Genomic DNA, 23,711 nt, shown 5'->3' with positions numbered 1-23,711 from the left:
TAGGGGCAGTATAGTAGTTGTATTCTTCTACATTGAAGCAGTATTATAGTAGTTATATTCTTGTACATAGGAGGCAGTATTATAGTAGTTATATTCCTGTACATAGGAGCAGTATTATAGTAGTTATATTCTTGTACATAGGGGGCAGTATTATAGCAGTTATATTCTTGTACATAGGAGCAGTATTATAGTAGTTCTATTCTTGTACATAGTAGCAGTATTATAGTTGTTATATTCTTGTACATAGGGGCAGTATTAAAGTAGTTACATTCTTGTACATAGGAGGCAGTATTATAGTAGGTATATTCTTGTACATAGGGGGCAGTATTATAGTAGTTATATTCTTGTACATAGGAGCAGTATTATAGTAGTTATATTCTTGTACATAGGAGCAGTATTATATTAGTTATATTCTTGTACATAGGGGGCAGTATTATAGCAGTTATATTCTTGTACATAGGAGCAGTATTATAGTAGTTATATTCTTGTGCATAATAGCAGTATTATAGTAGGTATATTCTTGTACATAGGAGCAGTATTATAGCAGTTATATTCTCGTACATTGGAGCAGTATTATAGTAGTTATATTCTTGTACATAGGTGCAGTATTATAGTAGTTATACTCTTGTACAAAGGAGCAGTATTATAGTAGCTATATTCTTGTACATAGGAGCAGTATTATAGCAGTTATATTCTTGTTCATTGGAGCAGTATTATAGTAGTTATATTCTTGTACATAGGGGCAGTATTATAGTAGTTATATTCTTGTACATAGGGGCAGTATTATAGTAGGTATATTCTTGTACATAGGAGCAGTATTATAGTAGTTATATTCTTGTACATAGGAGCAGTATTATAGTAGTTATATTCTTGTACATAGGGGCAGTATTAAAGTAGTTATATTCTTGTACATAGGAGGCAGTATTATAGTAGTTATATTCTTGTACATAGAGGCAGTATAGTAGTTATATTCTTCTACATTGATGCAGTATTATAGTAGTTATATTCCTGTACATAGGAGGCAGTATTATAGTAGTTATATTCCTGTACATAGGAGCAGTATTATAGTAGTTATATTCTTGTACATAGGGGGCAGTATTATAGCAGCTATATTCTTGTACATAGGAGCAGTATTATAGTAGTTATATTCTTGTACATAGTATCAGTATTATAGTAGGTATATTCTTGTACATAGGAGCAGTATTATAGCAGTTGTATTCTTGTATATAGGAGCAGTATTATAGTATTTATATTCTTGTACATAGGTGCAGTATTATAGTAGTTATATTCTTGTACATAGGAGCAGTATTATAGTAGTTATATTCTTGTACATAGGAGCAGTATTATAGCAGTTATATTCTTGTACATTGGAGCAGTATTATAGTAGTTATATTCTTGTGCATAGGGGGCAGTATTATAGTAGTTATATTCTTATACATAGAGGGCAGTATTATAGTAGTTATATTCTTGTACATAGGGAGCAGTATTATAGTAGTTCTATTCTTGTGCATAGGAGCAGTATTATAGTAGTTCTATTCTTGTACATAGGAGCAGTATTATAGCAATTATATTCTTGTACATAGAGCAGTATTATAGTAGTTATATTCTTGTACATGGGGGCAGTATTATAGTAGTTATATTCTTGTACATAGGGGCAGTATTAAAGTAGTTACATTCTTGTACATAGGAGGCAGTATTATAGTAGGTATATTCTTGTACATAGGGGGCAGTATTATAGTAGTTATATTCTTGTACATAGGAGCAGTATTATAGTAGTTATATTCTTGTACATAGGAGCAGTATTATATTAGTTATATTCTTGTACATAGGGGGCAGTATTATAGCAGTTATATTCTTGTACATAGGAGCAGTATTATAGTAGTTATATTCTTGTGCATAATAGCAGTATTATAGTAGGTATATTCTTGTACATAGGAGCAGTATTATAGCAGTTATATTCTCGTACATTGGAGCAGTATTATAGTAGTTATATTCTTGTACATAGGTGCAGTATTATAGTAGTTATATTCTTGTACATAGGAGCAGTATTATAGTAGTTATATTCTTGTACATAGGAGCAGTATTATAGCAGTTATATTCTTGTACATTGGAGCAGTATTATAGTAGTTATATTCTTGGACATAGGGGCAGTATTATAGTAGTTATATTCTGGTACATAGGGAGCAGTATTATAGTAGTTCTATTCTTGTGCATAGGAGCAGTATTATAGTAGTTCTATTCTTGTACATAGGAGCAGTATTATAGCAATTATATTCTTGTACATAGAGCAGTATTATAGTAGTTCTATTCTTGTACATGGGGGCAGTATTATAGTAGTTATATTCTTGTACATAGGGGCAGTATTAAAGTAGTTACATTCTTGTACATAGGAGGCAGTATTATAGTAGGTATATTCTTGTACATAGGGGGCAGTATTATAGTAGTTATATTCTTGTACATAGGAGCAGTATTATAGTGGTTATATTCTTGTACATAGGAGCAGTATTATATTAGTTATATTCTTGTACATAGGGGGCAGTATTATAGCAGTTATATTCTTGTACATAGGAGCAGTATTATAGTAGTTATATTCTTGTGCATAATAGCAGTATTATAGTAGGTATATTCTTGTACATAGGAGCAGTATTATAGCAGTTATATTCTCGTACATTGGAGCAGTATTATAGTAGTTATATTCTTGTACATAGGTGCAGTATTATAGTAGTTATATTCTTGTACATAGGAGCAGTATTATAGTAGTTATATTCTTGTACATAGGAGCAGTATTATAGCAGTTATATTCTTGTACATTGGAGCAGTATTATAGTACTTATATTCTTGGACATAGGGGCAGTATTATAGTAGTTATATTCTTGTACATAGGGGCAGTGTATATTCTTGTACATAGGAGCAGTATTATAGTAGTTATATTCTTGTACATAGGAGCAGTATTATAGTAGTTATATTCTTGTAGATAGCGGCAGTATTAAAGTAGTTATATTCTTATACATAGGAGGCAGTATTATAGTAGTTATATTCTTGTACATAGGGGCAGTATAGTAGTTGTATTCTTCTACATTGATGCAGTATTATAGTAGTTATATTCTTGTACATAGGAGGCAGTATTATAGTAGTTATATTCCTGTACATAGGAGCAGTATTATAGTAGTTATATTCTTGTACATAGGGGGCAGTATTATAGCAGTTATATTCTTGTACATAGGAGCAGTATTATAGTAGTTCTATTCTTGTACATAGGAGCAGTATTATAGTTATTATATTCTTGTAAATAGGGGCAGTATTAAAGTAGTTACATTCTTGTACATAGGAGGCAGTATTATATTAGGTATATTCTTTTACATAGGGGGCAGTATTATAGTAGTTATATTCTTGTACATAGGAGCAGTATTATAGTAGTTATATTCTTGTACATAGGAGCAGTATTATATTAGTTATATTCTTGTACATAGGGGCAGTATTATAGCAGTTATATTCTTGTACATAGGAGCAGTATTATAGTAGTTATATTCTTGTGCATAATAGCAGTATTATAGTAGGTATATTCTTGTACATAGGAGCAGTATTATATCAGTTATATTCTCGTACATTGGAGCAGTATTATAGTAGTTATATTCTTGTACACAGGTGCAGTATTATAGTAGTTATATTCTTGTACAAAGGAGCAGTATTATAGTAGTTATATTCTTGCACATAGGAGCAGTATTATAGCAGTTATTTTCTTGTACATTGGAGCAGTATTATAGTAGTTATATTCTTGTACATAGGGGCAGTATTATAGTAGTTATATTCTTGTACATATGGGCAGTATTATAGTAGGTATATTCTTGTACATAGGAGCAGTATTATAGTAGTTATATTCTTGTACATAAGAGCAGTATTATAGTAGTTATATTCTTGTGGATAGGGGCAGTATTAAAGTAGTTATATTCTTGTACATAGGAGGCAGTATTATAGTAGTTATATTCTTGTACATAGGGGCACTATAGTAGTTGTATTCTTCTACATTGATGCAGTATTATAGTAGTTATATTCTTGTACATAGGAGGCAGTATTATAGTAGTTATATTCCTGTACATAGGAGCAGTATTATAGTAGTTATATTCTTGTACATAGGGGGCAGTATTATAGCAGTTATATTCTTGTACATAGGAGCAGTATTATAGTAGTTATATTCTTGCACATAGTAGCAGTATTATAGTAGGTATATTCTTGTACATTGGAGCAGTATTATAGTAGTTATATTCTTGTACATTGGAGCAGTATTATAGTAGTTATATTCTTGTACATAGGTGCAGTATTATAGTAGTTATATTCTTCTACATAGAAGCAGTATTATAGTAGTTATATTCTTGTACATAGGAGCAGTATTATAGCAGTTATATTCTTGTACATTGGAGCAGTATTATAGTAGGTATATTCTTGTACATAGGAGCAGTATTATAGCAGTTATATTTTTCTACATAGGGGGCAGTATTATAGTAGTTATATTCTTATACATAGAGGGCAGTATTATAGTAGTTATATTCTTGTACATAGGGAGCAGTATTATAGTAGTTATATTCTTGTGCATAGGAGCAGTATTATATTAGTTCTATTCTTGTACATAGGAGCAGTATTATAGCAATTATGTTCTTGTACATAGGAGCAGTATTATAGTAGTTATATTCTTGTACATGGGGGCAGTATTATAGTAGTTATATTCTTGTACATAGGAGGCAATATTATAGTAGTTATATTCGTGTACATAGGAGCAGTATTAAAGTAGTTACATTCTTGTACATAGGAGGCAGTATTATAGTAGGTATATTCTTATACATAGGGGGCAGTATTATAGTAGTTATATTCTTGTACATAGGAGCAGTATTATAGTAGTTATATTCTTGAACATAGGAGCAGTATTATAGTAGGTATATTCTTGTACATAGGAGGCAGTATTATAGTGGTTTTAATCTTGTACATAGGAGCAGTATTATAGTAGTTATATTCTTGTACACAGGTGCAGTATTATAGTAGTTATATTCTTGTACAAAGGAGCAGTATTATAGTAGTTATATTCTTGCACATAGGAGCAGTATTATAGCAGTTATTTTCTTGTACATTGGAGCAGTATTATAGTAGTTATATTCTTGTACATAGGGGCAGTATTATAGTAGTTATATTCTTGTACATATGGGCAGTATTATAGTAGGTATATTCTTGTACATAGGAGCAGTATTATAGTAGTTATATTCTTGTACATAAGAGCAGTATTATAGTAGTTATATTCTTGTGGATAGGGGCAGTATTAAAGTAGTTATATTCTTGTACATAGGAGGCAGTATTATAGTAGTTATATTCTTGTACATAGGGGCACTATAGTAGTTGTATTCTTCTACATTGATGCAGTATTATAGTAGTTATATTCTTGTACATAGGAGGCAGTATTATAGTAGTTATATTCCTGTACATAGGAGCAGTATTATAGTAGTTATATTCTTGTACATAGGGGGCAGTATTATAGCAGTTATATTCTTGTACATAGGAGCAGTATTATAGTAGTTATATTCTTGCACATAGTAGCAGTATTATAGTAGGTATATTCTTGTACATTGGAGCAGTATTATAGTAGTTATATTCTTGTACATTGGAGCAGTATTATAGTAGTTATATTCTTGTACATAGGTGCAGTATTATAGTAGTTATATTCTTCTACATAGAAGCAGTATTATAGTAGTTATATTCTTGTACATAGGAGCAGTATTATAGCAGTTATATTCTTGCACATTGGAGCAGTATTATAGTAGGTATATTCTTGTACATAGGAGCAGTATTATAGCAGTTATATTTTTCTACATAGGGGGCAGTATTATAGTAGTTATATTCTTATACATAGAGGGCAGTATTATAGTAGTTATATTCTTGTACATAGGGAGCAGTATTATAGTAGTTATATTCTTGTGCATAGGAGCAGTATTATATTAGTTCTATTCTTGTACATAGGAGCAGTATTATAGCAATTATGTTCTTGTACATAGGAGCAGTATTATAGTAGTTATATTCTTGTACATGGGGGCAGTATTATAGTAGTTATATTCTTGTACATAGGAGGCAATATTATAGTAGTTATATTCGTGTACATAGGAGCAGTATTAAAGTAGTTACATTCTTGTACATAGGAGGCAGTATTATAGTAGGTATATTCTTATACATAGGGGGCAGTATTATAGTAGTTATATTCTTGTACATAGGAGCAGTATTATAGTAGTTATATTCTTGAACATAGGAGCAGTATTATAGTAGGTATATTCTTGTACATAGGAGGCAGTATTATAGTGGTTTTAATCTTGTACATAGGAGCAGTATTATAGTAGTTATGTTCTTGTACTTAGGGGCAGTATAGTACTTATATTCTGCTACATTGATGCAGTATTATAGTAGTTATATTCTTCTACATAGGTGCAGTATTATAGTAGTTATATTCTTGTACATAGGAGCAGTATTATAGTGGTTATATTCTTGTACATAGGAGTAGTATTATAGTAGTTATATTCTTGTACATAGTAGCAGTATTTTAGTAGGTATATTCTTGTACATAGGAGCAGTATTATAGCAGTTATATTCTTGTACATAGGAGCAGTATTATAGCAGTTATATTCTTGTACATTGGAGCAGTATTATAGTAGTTATATTCTTGTACATAGGTGCATTATTATAGTAGTTATATTCTTGTACATAGGGAGCAGTATTATAGTAGTTATATTCTTGTACATAGGAGCAGTATTATAGTAGTTATATTCTTGTACATAAGAGCAGTATTATAGCAGTTATATTCTTGTACATTGGATCAGTATTATAGTAGTTATATTCTTGTACATAGGGGCAGTATTATAGTAGTTATATTCTTGTACATAGGGGCAGTATTATAATAGGTATATTCTTGTTCATTGTAGCAGTATTATAGTAGTTATATTCTTGTACATAGGAGCAGTATTATAGTAGTTATATTCTTGTAGATAGGGGCAGTATTAAAGTAGTTATATTCTTGTACATAGGAGGCAGTATTATAGTAGTTATATTCTTGTACATAGGGGCAGTATAGTAGTTATATTCTTCTACATTGACGCAGTATTATAGTAGTTATATTCTTGTACATAGGAGAGTATTATAGTAGTTATATTCTTGTACATAGTAGCAGTATTATAGTAGGTATATTCTTGTACATAGGAGCAGTATTATAGCAGTTATATTCTTGTACATTGGAGCAGTATTATAGTAGTTATATTCTTGTACATAGGTGCAGTATTATAGTAGTTATATTCTTGTACATAGGATCAGTATTATAGTAGTTATATTCTTGTACATAGGAGCAGTATTATAGCAGTTATATTCTTGTACATTGGAGCAGTATTATAGTAGTTATATTCTTGTATATAGGGGCAGTATTATAGTAGTTATATTCTTGTACATAGGGGCAGTATTATAGTAGGTATATTCTTGTACATAGGAGCAGTATTATAGTAGTTATATTCTTGTACATAGGGGGCAGTATTATATTAGTTATATTCTTATACATAGAGGGCAGTATTATAGTAGTTATATTCTTGTACATAGGGAGCAGTATTATAGTAGTTATATTCTTGTGCATAGGAGCAGTATTATAGTAGTTATTTTCTTCTACATAGGAGCAGTGTTATAGCAATTATATTCTTGTACATAGGAGCAGTATTATAGTAGTTATATTCTTGTACATGGGGGCAGTATTATAGTAGTTATATTCTTGTACATAGGAGGCAATATTATAGTAGTTATATTCTTGTACATTGGAGCAGTATTATAGTAGTTATATTCTTGTACATAGGGGCAGTATTATAGTAGTTATATTCTTGTACATAGGGGCAGTATTATAGCAATTATATTCTTGTACATAGGAACAGTATTATAGTAGTTATATTCTTGTACATATGAGCAGTATTATAGTAGTTATATTCTTGTACATAGGGGGCAGTATTATAGTAGTTATATTCTTGTACATAGAAGCAGTATTATAGTAGTTATATTCTTGTACATAGGGGCAGTATTATAGTAGTTATATTCTTGTACATAGGAGCAGTATTATAGTAGTTATATTCTTGTACATAGGGGGCAGTATTATAGTAGTTATATTCTTGTACATAGGAGCAGTATTATAGTAGTTATATTCTTGTACATAGGGGCAGTATTATAGTAGTTATATTCTTGTACATAGGAGCAGTATTATAGTAGTTATATTCTTGTACATAGGGGGCAGTATTATAGTAGTTATATTCTTGTACATAGGAGCAGTATTATAGTAGTTTTATTCTTGTACATAGGGGCAGTATTATAGTAGTTCTATTCTTGTACATAGGAGCAGTATTATAGCAATTATATTCTTGTACATAGGAGCAGTATTATAGTAGTTATATTCTTGTACATAGGGAGCAGTATTATAGCAGTTATATTCTTGTACATAGGGGCAGTATTATAGTAGTTATATTCTTGTACATGGGGGCAGTATTATAGTAGTTATATTCTTGTACATAGGAGGCAATATTATAGTAGTTATATTCTTGTACATAGGAGCAGTATTATAGTAGTTATATTCTTTTACATAGGAGCAGTATTATAGTAGTTATATTCTTGTACATAGGAGCAGTATTAAAGCAGTTATATTCTTGTACATGGGGCAGATATATTCTTTTATTTTGCGCACTGTGGACAAAGGAACATCAAGATCTCTGGAGATGGACTTGTAACCTTGAGATTTTTGATATTTTTAAAAAATTTAGGTTGTCAAGTCCTCAGACAGTTCTCTTCTCCTCTTTCTGTTTTCTCCATGCTTAGTGTGGCACACAGACACACAATGCAAAGATTGAGTCAACTTCTCCCCTTTTTTTATCTGGTTTCAGGTGTGATTTTCATATTGCCCACACCTGTTACTCCCCACAGGTGAGTTTGAACGAGCATCACATGCTTGAAACAAAGTTGTTTACTCACAATGTTGGAAAGGTGCCAACAATTTTGCCCTGCCCATTTTGGGCGTTTTGTGTCAAATTATGTCCAATTTGCCTTTTTTTTGTTTTTTTTTCTTGTGTTGTTCCAATACACACAAAAGAAATAAACATGTTTATAAAAAAACATGTACAGTAATTGCAATAATTTTCTGGGAGAAATGTTGTGGAACAATTTCAAGGGTACCAACCCTTTCGGCTATTACTGTAATGTCAGGCCCTAGTTGGTTTATATCTTAGGTAGTTGTCTACTTGATGCAATACACTTGTAGTACGTGAAACATAGAATTTTTTATTTAATATTTTTAATTCTGGTTGTACAGACACATTAGAAGACATTCATATGATGGTGCAGAGCGTGATCGCATCCAGACCTTATAGCTCAGGCACTGTTCCCACACAGCTCCTGCAACCTTCTATCTCCTTTCTGGTAGTAGTTTATGTTGACCTTGAATTTATGTGTTAAATTTATTACATTGTCAGAATGTTCTGTGATTACGAAAGATTAGGTTTTACAGCCTATTATCAGCATCTGTAAAGCACAAGACAATATAATTATATATAAAACATTGCCAGGTTATACCAGCTGTACATATAGCATTATATACGGAGGATGCCCAGGTTATACCAGCTGTACATATATAATTATATACAGGAGATACCCAGGTTATACCAGCTGTACATATATAATTATGTACAGGAGATACCCAGGTTATACTGGCTGTACATATATAATTATATACAGGAGATACCCAGGTTATACCAGCTGTACATATAGCATTATATACGGAGGATGCCCAGGTTATACCAGCTGTACATATATAATTATATACAGGAGATACCCAGGTTATACCAGCTGTACATATAGCATTATATACGGAGGATGCCCAGGTTATACCAGCTGTACATATATAATTATATACAGTAGATGCCCAGGTTATACCAGCTGTACATATATAATTATGTACAGGAGATACCCAGGTTATACCGGCTGTACATATATAATTATATACAGGAGATGTCCAGGTTATACCAGCTGTACATATATAATTATATAGAGGTGATACCCAGGTTATACCAGCTGTACATATATAATTATGTACAGGAGATACCCAGGTTATACCGGCTGTACATATATAATTATATACAGGAGATGCTCAGGTTATACCAGCTGTACATATATAATTATATACAGAAGATGCCCAGGTTATACCAGCTGTACATATATAATTATATAGAGGAAATGCCCAGGTTATACCAGCTGTGCACATATAATTATATAGAGGTGATACCCAGGTTATACCAGCTGTACATATATAATTATATACAGAAGATACCCAGGTTATACCAGCTGTACATATATAATTATATACAGGAGATGCCCAGGTTATACCAGCTGTACATATATAATTATATAGAGGTGATACTCAGGTTATACCAGCTGTACATATATAATTATATACAGAAGATGCCCAGGTTATACCAGCTGTACATATATAATTATATACAGGAGATGCCCAGGTTATACCAGCTGTACATGTATAATTATATACAGAAGATGTCCAGGTTATACCAGCTGTACATATATAATTATATACAGGAGATACCCAGGTTATACCAGCTGTACATATATAATTATATACAGGAGATACCCAGGTTATACCAGCTGTACATATATAATTATATACAGGAGATACCCAGGTTATACCAGCTGTACATATATAATTATATACAGAAGATGCCCAGGTTATACCAGCTGTACATATATAATTATATAGAGGAAATGCCCAGGTTATACCAGCTGTACACATATAATTATATAGAGGTGATACCCAGGTTATACCAGCTGTACATATATAATTATATACAGAAGATACCCAGGTTATACCAGCTGTACATATATAATTATATACAGGAGATACCCAGGTTATACCAGCTGTACATATATAATTATATAGAGGTGATACTCAGGTTATACCAGCTGTACATATATAATTATATACAGAAGATGCCCAGGTTATACCAGCTGTACATATATAATTATATACAGGAGATGCCCAGGTTATACCAGCTGTACATATATAATTATATAGAGGTGATACTCAGGTTATACCAGCTGTACATATATAATTATATACGGAGGATGCCCAGGTTATACCAGCTGTACATATATAATTATATACAGGAGATGCCCAGGTTATACCAGCTGTACATATATAATTATATACAGAAGATGCCCAGGTTATACCAGCTGTACATATATAATTATATACAGGAGATTCCCAGGTTATACCAGCTGTACATATATAATTATATACAGGAGATGCCCAGGTTATACCAGCTGTACATATATAATTATATAGAGGTGATACTCAGGTTATACCAGCTGTACATATATAATTATATACGGAGGATGCCCAGGTTATACCGGCTGTAAGTATATAATTATATACAGGAGATGCCCAGGTTATACCAGCTGTACATATATAATTATATACAGGAGATGCCCAGGTTATACCAGCATGCTGACTGAATCAATGATGTATAACCTATCCTAGCTGTACATGTATAATTATACACTGGTTCCCCTTTCACAGCGTCCATCATGTGGAGAATGATCTTAGACGCCCTCCGATGTTTGACTTCACTGTACTGGGATTGAAGTCTGGTCAGCAGCACAATGGGGCTCGGCAATTAGCGGGATATCTATGTCCTTTACATCATTTAACACTCATCTTCTGGGAAGGGACAAGGGACCATGGAGCCGGTCATGCAGAACAGCAGATAACAGACATTAAATGGAGACAGCTTGGAGGGGAGAGGATGGCGGTGCATCCTCCATGTGTCACTCTCTGTGTCATTATGAGAGGAGCTGTGGGGTAATTTTCTGGGTATTGTTATAAGTGTGGGTGAACTATGTGTACTTCGCTTCTGTCGTTCCCACCAGATACAGATACAAGAGCGTTCAATCTATATGTTAACTTTGACCCCCGGGTGTCAAAATCATATATATATAAATAAATAAATATATATATAAATAAATATATCTATATATATATATATATATATATATATATATACACACTCGCAGTATATACCAGTGCATAAATCACACTACAGCCTACAGTGTATCTTTTAAGGCTTAGATCAGGCTGTGATCAGGACATTATTATAGGGGGTACATATGTAATAATTACACAGACCCACGTGGCTGGTCCTGGTATGGATTTTACATTGGTTCCTAGTTCTTGAAGTTCTGCGTTTAGCTGGAGTCGTATTCATAGATGTAAAGTGCTGAAGGGTCGGACTCAGCAGTGCAGAACGTTTATGAAGGCTGGATACATGAAATGAATTGTAATGTTTTTGTCCCTGTCCTCGCCAATGTTATTGCTTCCTATATAAGATCAAAATATTTCACTCCTAGAATGCTCTATTTTGCTTGTTCCCATGTCCTACAGTAACTGGACATCTGCTTCCCACTCCTGACATAATGACTCTGTTGTCACAAGCAGCCTTGTCCTCACTAATATCATCACATAAATAGACAGGTCTCTTTCCCTCACAAGATCAGCACACTCATCTCCTGCTGCTAGTGATCATGCTCCCTCTAGTGTGTAACCCTTATTTTGTTATCCTCCACCTGCTTCCTTCCTCCTCCATTCAGCCCTTCCTTACTTACATCCTCACATGAATGGACAGGTCACTTACCCTCACAAGATCAGCACACTCATCTCCTGCTGCTAGTGATCATACTCCCTCTAGTGTGTAACCCTTATTTTGTTATCCTCCACCTGCTTCCTTCCTCCTCCATTCAGCCCTTCCTTACTTACATCCTCACATGAATGGACAGGTCACTTACCCTCACAAGATCAGCACACTCATCTCCTGCTGCTAGTGATCATGCTCCCTCTAGTGTGTAACCCTCATTTTGTTATCCTCCACCTGCTTCCTTCCTCCTATATTCAGCCCTTCCTTACTTACATCCTCACATGAATGGACAGGTCACTTTCCCTCACAAGATCAGCACATTCATCTCCTGCTGCTAGTGACCAGGCTCCCTCCAGTGTGTAATGCTCATTTTGTTATCCTCCCCTTGCTTCCTTCCTCCTCCATTCAGCCTTTCCTTACTTACATCCTCACATAAATGGACAGGTCTCTTTCCCTCACAAGATCAGCACACTCATCTCCTGCTGCTAGTGATCATGCTCCCTCTAGTGTGTAACCCTCATTTTGTTATCCTCCACCTGCTTCCTTCCTCCTATATTCAGCCCTTCCTTACTTACATCCTCACATGAATGGACAGGTCACTTACCCTCACAAGATCAGCACACTCATCTCCTGCTGCTAGTGACCACACTCCCTCCAGTATGTAACCCTCATTTGTTATCCTCCACTTGCTTGTATTCTCCTCCATTAAGTCTTTTTCTTACTTGCATCCTCACATGAATGGACAGGTCACTTTCCCTCACAAGATCAGCACATTCATCTCCTGCTGCTAGTGACCAGGCTCCCTCCAGTGTGTAATGCTCATTTTGTTATCCTCCCCTTGCTTCCATTCTCCTCCATTTAGCCCTTCCTTACTTATATCCTCACATGAATGGACAGTTCACTTTCCCTCACAAGATCAGCACACTCATCTCCTGCTTCTAGTGACCACGCTCCCTCCAGTGAGTAACCCCCATTTTGTTATCCTCCATTTGCTTCCATTCTTCTCCATTCAGTCCTTTCCTTACTTACATTCTCACATAAATCGACAGGTCACTGTTAGGGCTAAATGATTTGCAGGACACTGGTCTTGTGGCTGCCAGACCAGAGCCTTACATATTTCCTCCTACCAACCCTCATCCTTGATGCCTATTCAGATTAGTAGGTCTGACTTGATGTCATCATTGCAATGTGACGCGTGCATGACATCATGCCAGACATTAATCTGAGAGGAACCAGGAATGCTAGTAGATATGAGGCGGTTTGCAAGGTTCTAGTCTGACATCCACTTACTAACAACGTGGCTGCTGGACCAGGGTCCTATGAATCATTTTGCTCATCTCTACTTACTTTCCCTCACAAAGTCAACACTCATCTCCTGCTGCTAGTGACCATGATTCTTCCGTTATATAACTCTCACTATTCATCTTCCACTTGCTTTCATTCTACTCCATTCAGCCCTGTCGTCCATCTGTGCTTTATCAGATGAATAGATAGGTCACTTCTGCTCTCAAAATCAGCACACTAATCTTCCGCTGCTAGTGAAAATAATTCTTTCAGTATTTGCTTCCATTCCCTTCTAGTCAGCCCTGTCCTTCCCTACAAAATCAAATGAATAGACAAGTCACTTTCCTTGACAAGATGAGCAAAGTCATCTCCTGCTGCTAGTGACCATGCTCCTTCCAGTATGTAACACTCACTCTCTTTACTTCCTTTATCTTTGATTTTACTTCATACTTCCAGACTTTGAAACTGTCCCTTTCAGCCCTCTCCCTACTTACATCATCACAAGTGGACAGGTCACTGTCCCCCACAAAATCAAAAGGTTCTTCTCCTTAAGTACTCATTGATGATGGGGATTCTGATTCTTCCACTATGTAACTCCCACTCATCCTTATTTTTGTATCTAAATGATGGCACTGCCTCTCTCCCCCTCCGCAGCTACTACAGCACCACCCTACATTTCCCATTACAGACTGTTTTCATTTAGACACAGTTTGATACTTTTATCATTTTATAATCTGGTCTATAAAAGAGAAATCTAGACATGTTCACATTGGCTTATCAACTGGTGGAGCTGAGTTTTATTATTATTTGTGTGGACGTCTTCTCTGGTTCTTGCCAGAATCGAAGATCCTGAGAATGATGAGGACTTTGGTATCGATCCGGTGTTTTTATTGCTCCCGGAAATGAGATAGTGACTTTGTTCTTGTTTGTTTTGTTGCTGTTTTTTTGTTTGTTTGTTTGTTTCCATTTCTTGTCAGCTTTTTTGTTCTTATTCTCCAGATATTCGTAGACGCTGGTGAGGATCATTATCTCGTACGATCGGAGCCAGAGGAATTGCTTGAAACTCCTCATCTCCAATACAAAATCTATGACAGGATCCCTTCGCCTTCCATTTATAATACCGCTGTCGTCTTATGTGACAACGGTTTTTAGGCCCCTCAAGTGCTAGGGCCCCGGTGTGACTGCTACCTCTGTACGCCCTATAGATATACCCATGACCAGGGCCATATAGCATGGGCAGAAATGCCTGCGCCAATTCCACCCCTGGAATTTTGATATGTGTTTAAACTCTGTATGGCACTGGTATGTGTTCATTTCGTGTTGTCACCATAAAGGGAACCTGACAACTGATACTTGATGCCCAATCTACGGGCAACATGTATCAGATAGTGGCTGTATCATTCCAGCCAGGTATGTATGACTCTGAAACACTGCCGCACTTCAGAGAAAACATACTTTAAAAGCCACGCGAGAGACTAGACAGACGACTTCTCCTCGCCCGCTTCCCTTCAGTGACAGGTCTCTGAAGGGAAAAACTTTTTGACAGTTAGGGTGATTAATGAGTGGAACAGGCTGCCACGAGAGGTGGTGAGTTCCCCTTCAATGGACGTCTTCAAACAGAGGCTGGACAGACATCTGTCTGAGATGATCTAGTGAATCCTGCTTTGAGCAGGGGGTTGGACCAGATGACCCAGGAGGTCCCTTCCAACTCTACCATTCTATGATTCTATGATTCTCCCGGTATGTGTGTATAGGGAGAGACCAACTAGCAACCACCTGCTTAACATACGGCAGGATACACCTCAGAATCAGAAATCATCAGATACAGCCTTGAGATATAAACTCTTATATCTATAAATGTCACATCTGGATGGTTAGATAATATACCTAATCATTAACAAGTGCTCAGAAATAACAAAGAAGGAAAATGTGTGGATCTCACCTATTTCGCTGGTATGCATTTCTCAGGGATAGTGGTCCATGTTCATAAGTTCTTTTTCCTGGACTATTCTACCCTGTCGTGCCCCGGTAATGGCTCCTGTCCTTACAAGGACAGTACCCAAGTATAGCATAAAAACCCTCCCGACGCGTTTCTTTCTCCTTTCGGAGAAGTCGTCAGAGGAGTATGTTAGGCATTTGGGAAGGTACGGGTATTATATAGAATATAAGTGACTCCATGCATAAAAAGTGTTTAAAAACGCCAAAAGAGATTCCTCGCATTGGTGAGTGATCTCTCATAGTGGTGCAGTGCTGCAAAAGTAGTAGGGAGAGAGATATGACATTTATAGATATAAGAGTTTATTATGCCTGTTATATATAGCTCTTAAATGTCCCGAGGTTAGTAGGGTCATTTTGGTTATGTTTCTTGGGTTTTTGGCAATTGAGGCCAATATTTTATGATAAGTTAAAGATAAGTTTTAGAGAAAGGCTGTATCTGGTGTATATGGAGAGACCTGTCAGTCACTGGAGAAACTTCCGGGAATTCGACTGGTCTCCTGTGCAACTTGGTCCACGGCTTTTAAAATATGTTTTTCTCTGAATTGACGCAGTGTATCAGTCACACATCTCTGTCTGGAATGATACAGCCAGTATCTGATACATTATTATTATTATTTATTATTATAGCGCCATTTATTCCATGGCACTTTTACATGTGAAAAAGGGGATATACATACAAGAACAATTACAATAATCTTGAACACAATGTGACAGCGACTGGTACAGGAGGAGCGAGGACCCTGCCCGCGAGGGCTCACAATCTACAAGGCTGCCTGAACCACGGGTACTATGTACCAGCTGTCATGTATCAAGCACCGCAAAGAAATCTATCGCTTAGCAATATGGTATTCATTATTACTTTATTTACACAAACAATAGAGGTTAGGCTTTTTCCCCTTGTTACATTCCAACCTGTCGTGTGTGCACTAAGCTCGCTGCTTAAGAGCCGTAACAATCAGCAACCCTCCAGCCAGCACAGGGCTTTACTTGCCAAATGAACCCATCTTCCGCTTCCCGGCTCTTTAGTCTGCTTTTCAAGGTACTAGTGGCTTCATTATCTAGGGTGAGGGTGAGAGAAGGCTCCTGGTTCTTCCTCCTTATTTGCATCATCTGTGAGTGGGGAGCCAGACTTGTATTCCCCCTATAACCTAATGGGGCCGTCTGTGTTGGGGCTCCCTTCCTCCATGAGCCCCATAGCTCAGTCATGGTTTTTTGTCTACCCTCGTACTCCGTTACCGTCACACTGCCACAATCTCTGGTGATCGCTACTTTCATTCCTTTCTAGTACGCCATGTAACAACCTTTATAGGAGTTGTAATAGCGGCAATAATATAGAATTTGTCATTTATATCTTCTGTTTACACTGAACAATCCATTTTTTGGGGAAAATTCTCACAAAACATTGTTACAGGTCAATCCTCAGGAATCAGTTGTAATTTGTGCCAGGAGTTTGGTCTAAGGGGTAACGTTTCTCCTCGAGGAGAGTGACAAGCTAAGCCTGGCATGTCAGAGTGAGGAGACTTATAAGCCATACATTCTCGGCTGGGAAATTAAATGTGTAAATTGTCTCTTCAGAGATGAAGAGGACTAGAACTCTAGCGCCACCTATTGAAAAGTCAATATCAACTCTTGCAATATGACTTGGGATAAAAGCCAAACCAGAATCTCAATTTGTAGACACGGTGTTTCATTGTGTTGCCCCTAATCAGTGCAAAGAGCGAAATCTGATTTGGCTAGGTGAGAAGCTCTGGACTGGGGTCTAAGCGTAACGCTTCTCCTTGTGGAGAGGGTAATATTTCTCCTTGCGGAGAGTGACGTGTTAAGCATGTCAAGTGAGGAGACTTTTAAAGCCGCAATGTTTCTCTGGGAAATATGCAAATTGTCTCTTCAGAGAAGAAGAGGACTAGAACTCTAGTGCCACCTACAGAAAGTAGCAATCCTAAAAGTCAATAGTGACCCTTTAACGAGCCTTATCACATGACTTGGGATAAAAGCCAAGACCAGAAATTCAATTTGCAGACACTGTGTTTCGGTCTGACGCCTCTCACCCAGCCAAACCAGAACTCACACTTTGCACTGACGAGGGGCAGTACCCTGAAACACAGTGTCTGCAAATTGAGTTTCTGGTCTTGGCTTTTATCCCAAGTCATGTGATAAGGCTCGTTAAAGGGTCACTATTGACTTTTAGGAGTGCTACTTTCTGTAGGTGGTGCTAGAGTTCTAGTCCTCTTCCTCTCTGAAGAGACAATTTCCTTGTGGAGAGTGACAAGCAAAGCTGGGCATGTCAGAGTGAGGAGACTTATAAGCCATGGATGTTCCTCTGGGAAATTAAATATGCAAATTGTCTCTTCAGAGAAGAAGAGGACTAGAACTCTAGATCGCTGCTTCCAATAGGTGGCGCTCGAGTTCCAGTCCTCTTCTTCTCTGAAGAGACAATGTGTCAGAACCCTGCAACAAGAGTTCAATTTCTCTGCAGTGGCACCACAGGAGAATTCAAGTATTACATGGTGTCCATTGCAATCAATGAGTAATGCATGAATATGTCGGGTCCTCCAGAGAGAGAACAATGCTCTTTGTAGTCGCTGAAATAACAGGAGAGGACAACTCAAGGACTTCAATGTACCTGGGATTTTGCATTGTATCATGTAATAACATGGTTGGGTCCCTAGTAGAGGTCTGAACACAGGACCATCCATACTGTCAGATTACAGCTTGTTACACTGTATATCCGCTCTTTGTCCTGGCTACTAAATTAGCATTTACCTAGAGCATTTGTTTTTTTGTCTCATTAACCCCGAGACAACGTGTTATGCTTTCCCCGAGACGCATTATAAGATTGCTACATATTGTGCTTGCAAAGGGAAAGTGAAGGGATAATTTCCAGCGCTGTGTAAATTGTCACATATTTCTCCCTGCAGGAGCAGAGACCCCCTGAGGCGGCAGCATTCAGCCCCCTCTTTGTTTCCCCTGTACACAGCCCATAAGTCAGAGCTGTCATGGTGACTGCAGAGCAGACTGCAATGTGTTCCCAGGGTCCGTCTGGAGCAGGCGAGGAGACTGAGCCCCAGCAATCTGGAGGAATTGCTGCAGGGAGCTCAGAAGGCCTGGCTGCTGGCTTTCCTTATGTATGGCATCGATAATTGTGTCTTGTTTATTCCGAGTCCGACAATGATAAGTGATAACGCCAATGTGCAAGGACTCAGAACATTCATCTCGGCTCTGTATTTATATACGGAGATGTTCTGCTGCAATGTGTCATTTGTAGCAAAAATCCACCATTGTCCAGAATGAGGTCTTCTCTGCCAATAAGCTTACATAGTATTTAGGATGATGAGCACCCTTGTCGACTGTTACACTCAATGGGTGCCGGCTGCCTTGGAAAGCTTCTAAGTTTGGTTTTCTTATGTGAACCTTATAATTATTCCAGGAAAAAAATAGTAGGGAACTTGATAGCAGATACAGGCTGCCCGAACCAGAGTCTGACTGTCCATATAGCTTCTCCATAGACTGAAGGTCTGTCCCTATACACACACATAAACTTGTCAGGGTACTGGATAGTCAGGGTGCTAGATTGTTTGGATGGTGGATTGTCAGGGTGCTGGATTGTCAGGGTGCTAGATAGTCAGGGTGCTGGATAGTCAGGGTGCTGGATAGTCAGGGTGCTGGATACTCAGGGTGCTGGATAGTCAGGGTGCTGGATTGTCAGGGTGCTGTACAGTCAGGGTGCTGTACAGTCAGGGTGCTGTACAGTCGGGGTGCTAGATAGTCAGGGTGCTGGACAGTCAGGGTGCTGGACAGTCAGGGTGCTGGATTGTCAGGGTCCTGGATTGTCAGGGTCCTGGATTGTCAGGGTGCTGGATTGTCAGGGTCCTGGATAGTAAGGGTACTGGATTGCCAGGGTGCTGGATAGTCAGGGTGCTGGATTGCCAGGGTGCTGGATAGTCAGGGTGCTGGATAGTCAGGGTGCTGGATAGTCAGGGTGCTGGATTGTCAGGGTGCTGGATAGTCAGGGTGCTGGATAGTCAGGGTGCTCGATTGTTTGGATGCTGTACAGTCAGGGTACTGGATAGTCAGGGTGCTGTATAGTCAGGGTACTGTACAGTCAGGGTGCTGTATAGTCAGGGTGCTGGATTGCCAGGGTGCTGTATAGTCACGGTGCTGGATAGTCAGGGTGCTGGATAGTCAGGGTGCTAGATTGTCAGGGTGCTGGATTGTCAGGGTGCTGGATAGTCAGGGTGCTGGATAGTCAGGGTGCTGGATAGTCAGGGTGCTGGATAGTTAGGGTGCTGGATAGTTAGGGTGCTGGATAGTCAGGGTACTGGATTGTCAGGGTGCTGTATAGTCAGGGTACTGGATAGTCAGGGTACTGGATAGTGAGGGTGCTGGGATGTCAGGGTGCTGGATTGTCAGGGTGCTAGATTGTTTGGATGGTGGATTGTCAGGGTGCTGGATTGTCAGGGTGCTAGATTGTTTGGATGGTGGATTGTCAGGGTGCTGGATAGTCAGGGTACTGAATTGCCAGGGTGCTGGATTGCCAAGGTGCTGGATTGTCAGGGTGCTGGAAAGTCAGAGTGCTGGATTGTTTGGATGCTGGATAGTCAGGGTGCTGGATTGTCAGGGTGCTGTATGGTCAGGGTGCTGTACGGTCAGGGTACTGGATAGTCCGGGTGCTGTACAGTCAGGGTGCTGTACAGTCAGGGTGTTGTACAGTCAGGGTGCTGTACAGTCAGGGTGCTGTACAGTCAGGGTGCTGGATAGTCAGGGTGCTGGATAGTCAGGGTGCTGGATTGTCAGGGTGCTGTACAGTCAGGGTGCTGTACAGTCAGGGTGCTGGATAGTCAGGGTGCTGGATAGTCAGGGTACTGGATAGTCAGGGTGCTGGATTGTCAGGGTGCTGTACAGTCAGGGTGCTGGATAGTCAGGGTGCTCTACAGTCAGGGTGCTAGATAGTCAGGGTGCTGGATTGTCAGGGTGCTGGAGAGTCAGGGTGCTGGAGAGTCAGGGTGCTGTACAGTCAGGGTGCTAGATAGTCAGGGTGCTGGATAGTCAGGGTGCTGGACAGTCAGGGTGCTGGACAGTCAGGGTGCTGGATAGTCAGGGTGCTGGATAGTCAGGGTGCTGGATAGTCAGGGTGCTGGATAGTCAGGATGCTGGATAGTCAGGATGCTGGATAGTCAGGATGCTGGATAGTCAGGATGCTGGATTGCCAGGGTGCTGGATAGTCAGGGTGCTGGGTTGTCAGGGTGCTGTATAGTCAGGGTACTGGATAGTGAGGGTGCTGGGATGTCAGGGTGCTGGATTGTCAGGGTGCTAGATTGTCAGGGTGCTAGATTGTTTGGATGGTGGATTGTCAAGGTGCTGGATAGTCAGGGTACTGAATTGCCAGGGTGCTGGATTGCCAAGGTGCTGGATTGTCAGGGTGCTGGATAGTCAGGGTGCTGAACTGTTTGGATGCTGGATAGTCAGGGTGCTGGATTGTCAGGGTGCTGTACGGTCAGGGTCAGGGTACTGGATAGTCAGGGTGCTGGATAGTCAGGGTGCTGTACAGTCAGGGTGCTGTACAGTCAGGGTGCTGTATAGTCAGGGTGCTGGATAGTCAGGGTGCTGGATTGTCAGGGTGCTGGATTGTCAGGGTGCTGGATTGTCAGGGTGCTGTACAGTCAGGGTGCTGGATAGTCAGGGTGCTGGATTGTCAGGGTGCTGGATTGTCAGGGTGCTGTACAGTCAGGGTGCTGGATAGTCAGGGTGCTGGATAGTCAGGGTGCTCTACAGTCAGGGTGCTGGATAGTCAGGGTGCTGGATAGTCAGGGTGCTGGACAGTCAGGGTGCTGGATTGTCAGGGTGCTGTATAGTCAGGGTGCTGTACGGTCAGGGTACTGGATAGTCAGGGTGCTGGATAGTCAGGGTGCTGGATAGTCAGGATGCTGGATAGTCAGGGTGCTGTACAGTCAGGGTGCTGTACAGTCAGGGTGCTGTATAGTCAGGGTGCTGGATTGTCAGGGTGCTGGATTGTCAGGGTGCTGTATAGTCAGGGTGCTGTATAGTCAGGGTGCTGGATTGTCAGGGTGCTGGATAGTCAGGGTGCTGGATAGTCAGGGTGCTGTACAGTCAGGGTACTGGATAGTCAGGGTGCTGGATAGTCAGGGTGCTGTACAGTCAGGGTACTGTACAGTCAGGGTGCTGGATTGTCAGGGTGCTGGGTAGTCAGGGTGCTGGGTAGTCAGGGTGCTGGATAGTCAGGGTGCTGGATAGTCAGGGTGCTGGATAGTCAGGATGCTGGATTGCCAGGGTGCTGGGTAGTCAGGGTGCTGGGTAGTCAGGGTGCTGGGTAGTCAGGGTGCTGAATAGTCAGGGTGCTGGATTGCCAGGGTGCTGGATAGTCAGGGTGCTGGATAGTCAGGGTGCTGGATAGTCAGGGTGCTGGATAGTCAGGGTGCTGGATTGTCAGGGTGCTGGATAGTCAGGGTGCTGGATTGTCAGGGTGCTGTATAGTCAGGGTGCTGGATTGTCAGGGTGCTGGATTGTCAGGGTGCTGGATTGTCAGGGTGCTGGGTAGTCAGGGTGCTGGATAGTCAGGGTGCTGGATTGTCAGGGTGCTGGATAGTCAGGGTGCTGGATTGTCAGGGTGCTGGATAGTCAGGGTGCTGGATAGTCAGGGTGCTGGATAGTCAGGGTGCTGGATTGTCAGGGTGTTGGATAGTCAGGGTGCTGGATTGTCAGGGTGCTGGATTGTCAGGGTGTTGGATAGTCAGGATGCTGGATTGTCAGGGTGCTGGATTGTCAGGGTGCTGGATTGTCAGGGTGTTGGATAGTCAGGATGCTGGATTGTCAGGGTGCTGGATTGTCAGGGTGTTGGATAGTCAGGATGCTGGATAGTCAGGGTGCTGGATTGTCAGGGTGTTGGATAGTCAGGATGCTGGATTGTCAGGGTGCTGGATTGTCAGGGTGCTGGATTGTCAGGGTGTTGGATAGTCAGGATGCTGGATTGTCAGGGTGCTGGATTGTCAGGGTGTTGGATTGTCAGGGTGCTGGATTGTCAGGGTGCTGGATTGTCAGGGTGTTGGATAGTCAGGATGCTGGATTGTCAGGGTGCTGGATTGTCAGGGTGTTGGATAGTCAGGATGCTGGATAGTCAGGGTACTTTCAATATAAATTGAGACGCACAGATTGACAAAACAATCAACAAATCTATTTGACCTTGAAACTTTCCAGAAATCAGTTGTTCTGAGAAGTTTCTCCATCAAGGGATCGGAGTGTGGAGGATGGAGATTCAGAAGTGGTGCATTAATACAGCCAGAAATGGATATCTGCTTTCCTGACATGCCATGAAAAATTGGCAAATATAATTCAGGAGCCGGGACATAATCTGCAGCTTCTGCGCCCTGTGGCATAATCTGTAACAAGGTCTCCATGTACCAAGTGCTATTTATAATACTGGCATATTACAATGTGATAGAGAGGCCTTTGTGCCCCAATCTGACCCCAGGACCTGAGTGCAACGTTTCTCTCTGTGCCTCTTATAGCTTTGCTTGTGTTTGGAGCTTTTCATAGGTGTGAAGGTCCATTGAATATTACAGGGTGCTAACCTAGTACGTGAGTACTGTAAAGACAACCACATTGGTTGCAGAAGAATAAATGGAGCAAAAAATCCCTGAATTTGGTGAGCACCTCCTACCTCATTGCCCCAAGCAC

At 39.5% G+C, this 23,711-nt stretch overlaps 1 protein-coding gene across 5 annotated transcripts in view; it reads left to right on the top strand.

The window, feature by feature from the left end:
* FAM131B (family with sequence similarity 131 member B) overlaps nt 1–23,711 on the top strand; it is a 281,063-nt gene that overhangs the window by 195,817 nt on the left and 61,535 nt on the right. The window lies entirely within an intron of this gene.

This window comes from Phyllobates terribilis, unplaced genomic scaffold (assembly GCF_046119375.1).
Source record: "Phyllobates terribilis strain yellow unplaced genomic scaffold, ASM4611937v1 Scaffold_5__5_contigs__length_657084704, whole genome shotgun sequence".
Taxonomy (NCBI): Eukaryota; Metazoa; Chordata; class Amphibia; order Anura; family Dendrobatidae; genus Phyllobates; species Phyllobates terribilis.
This window is presented reverse-complemented; position numbering and strand designations above follow the sequence as displayed.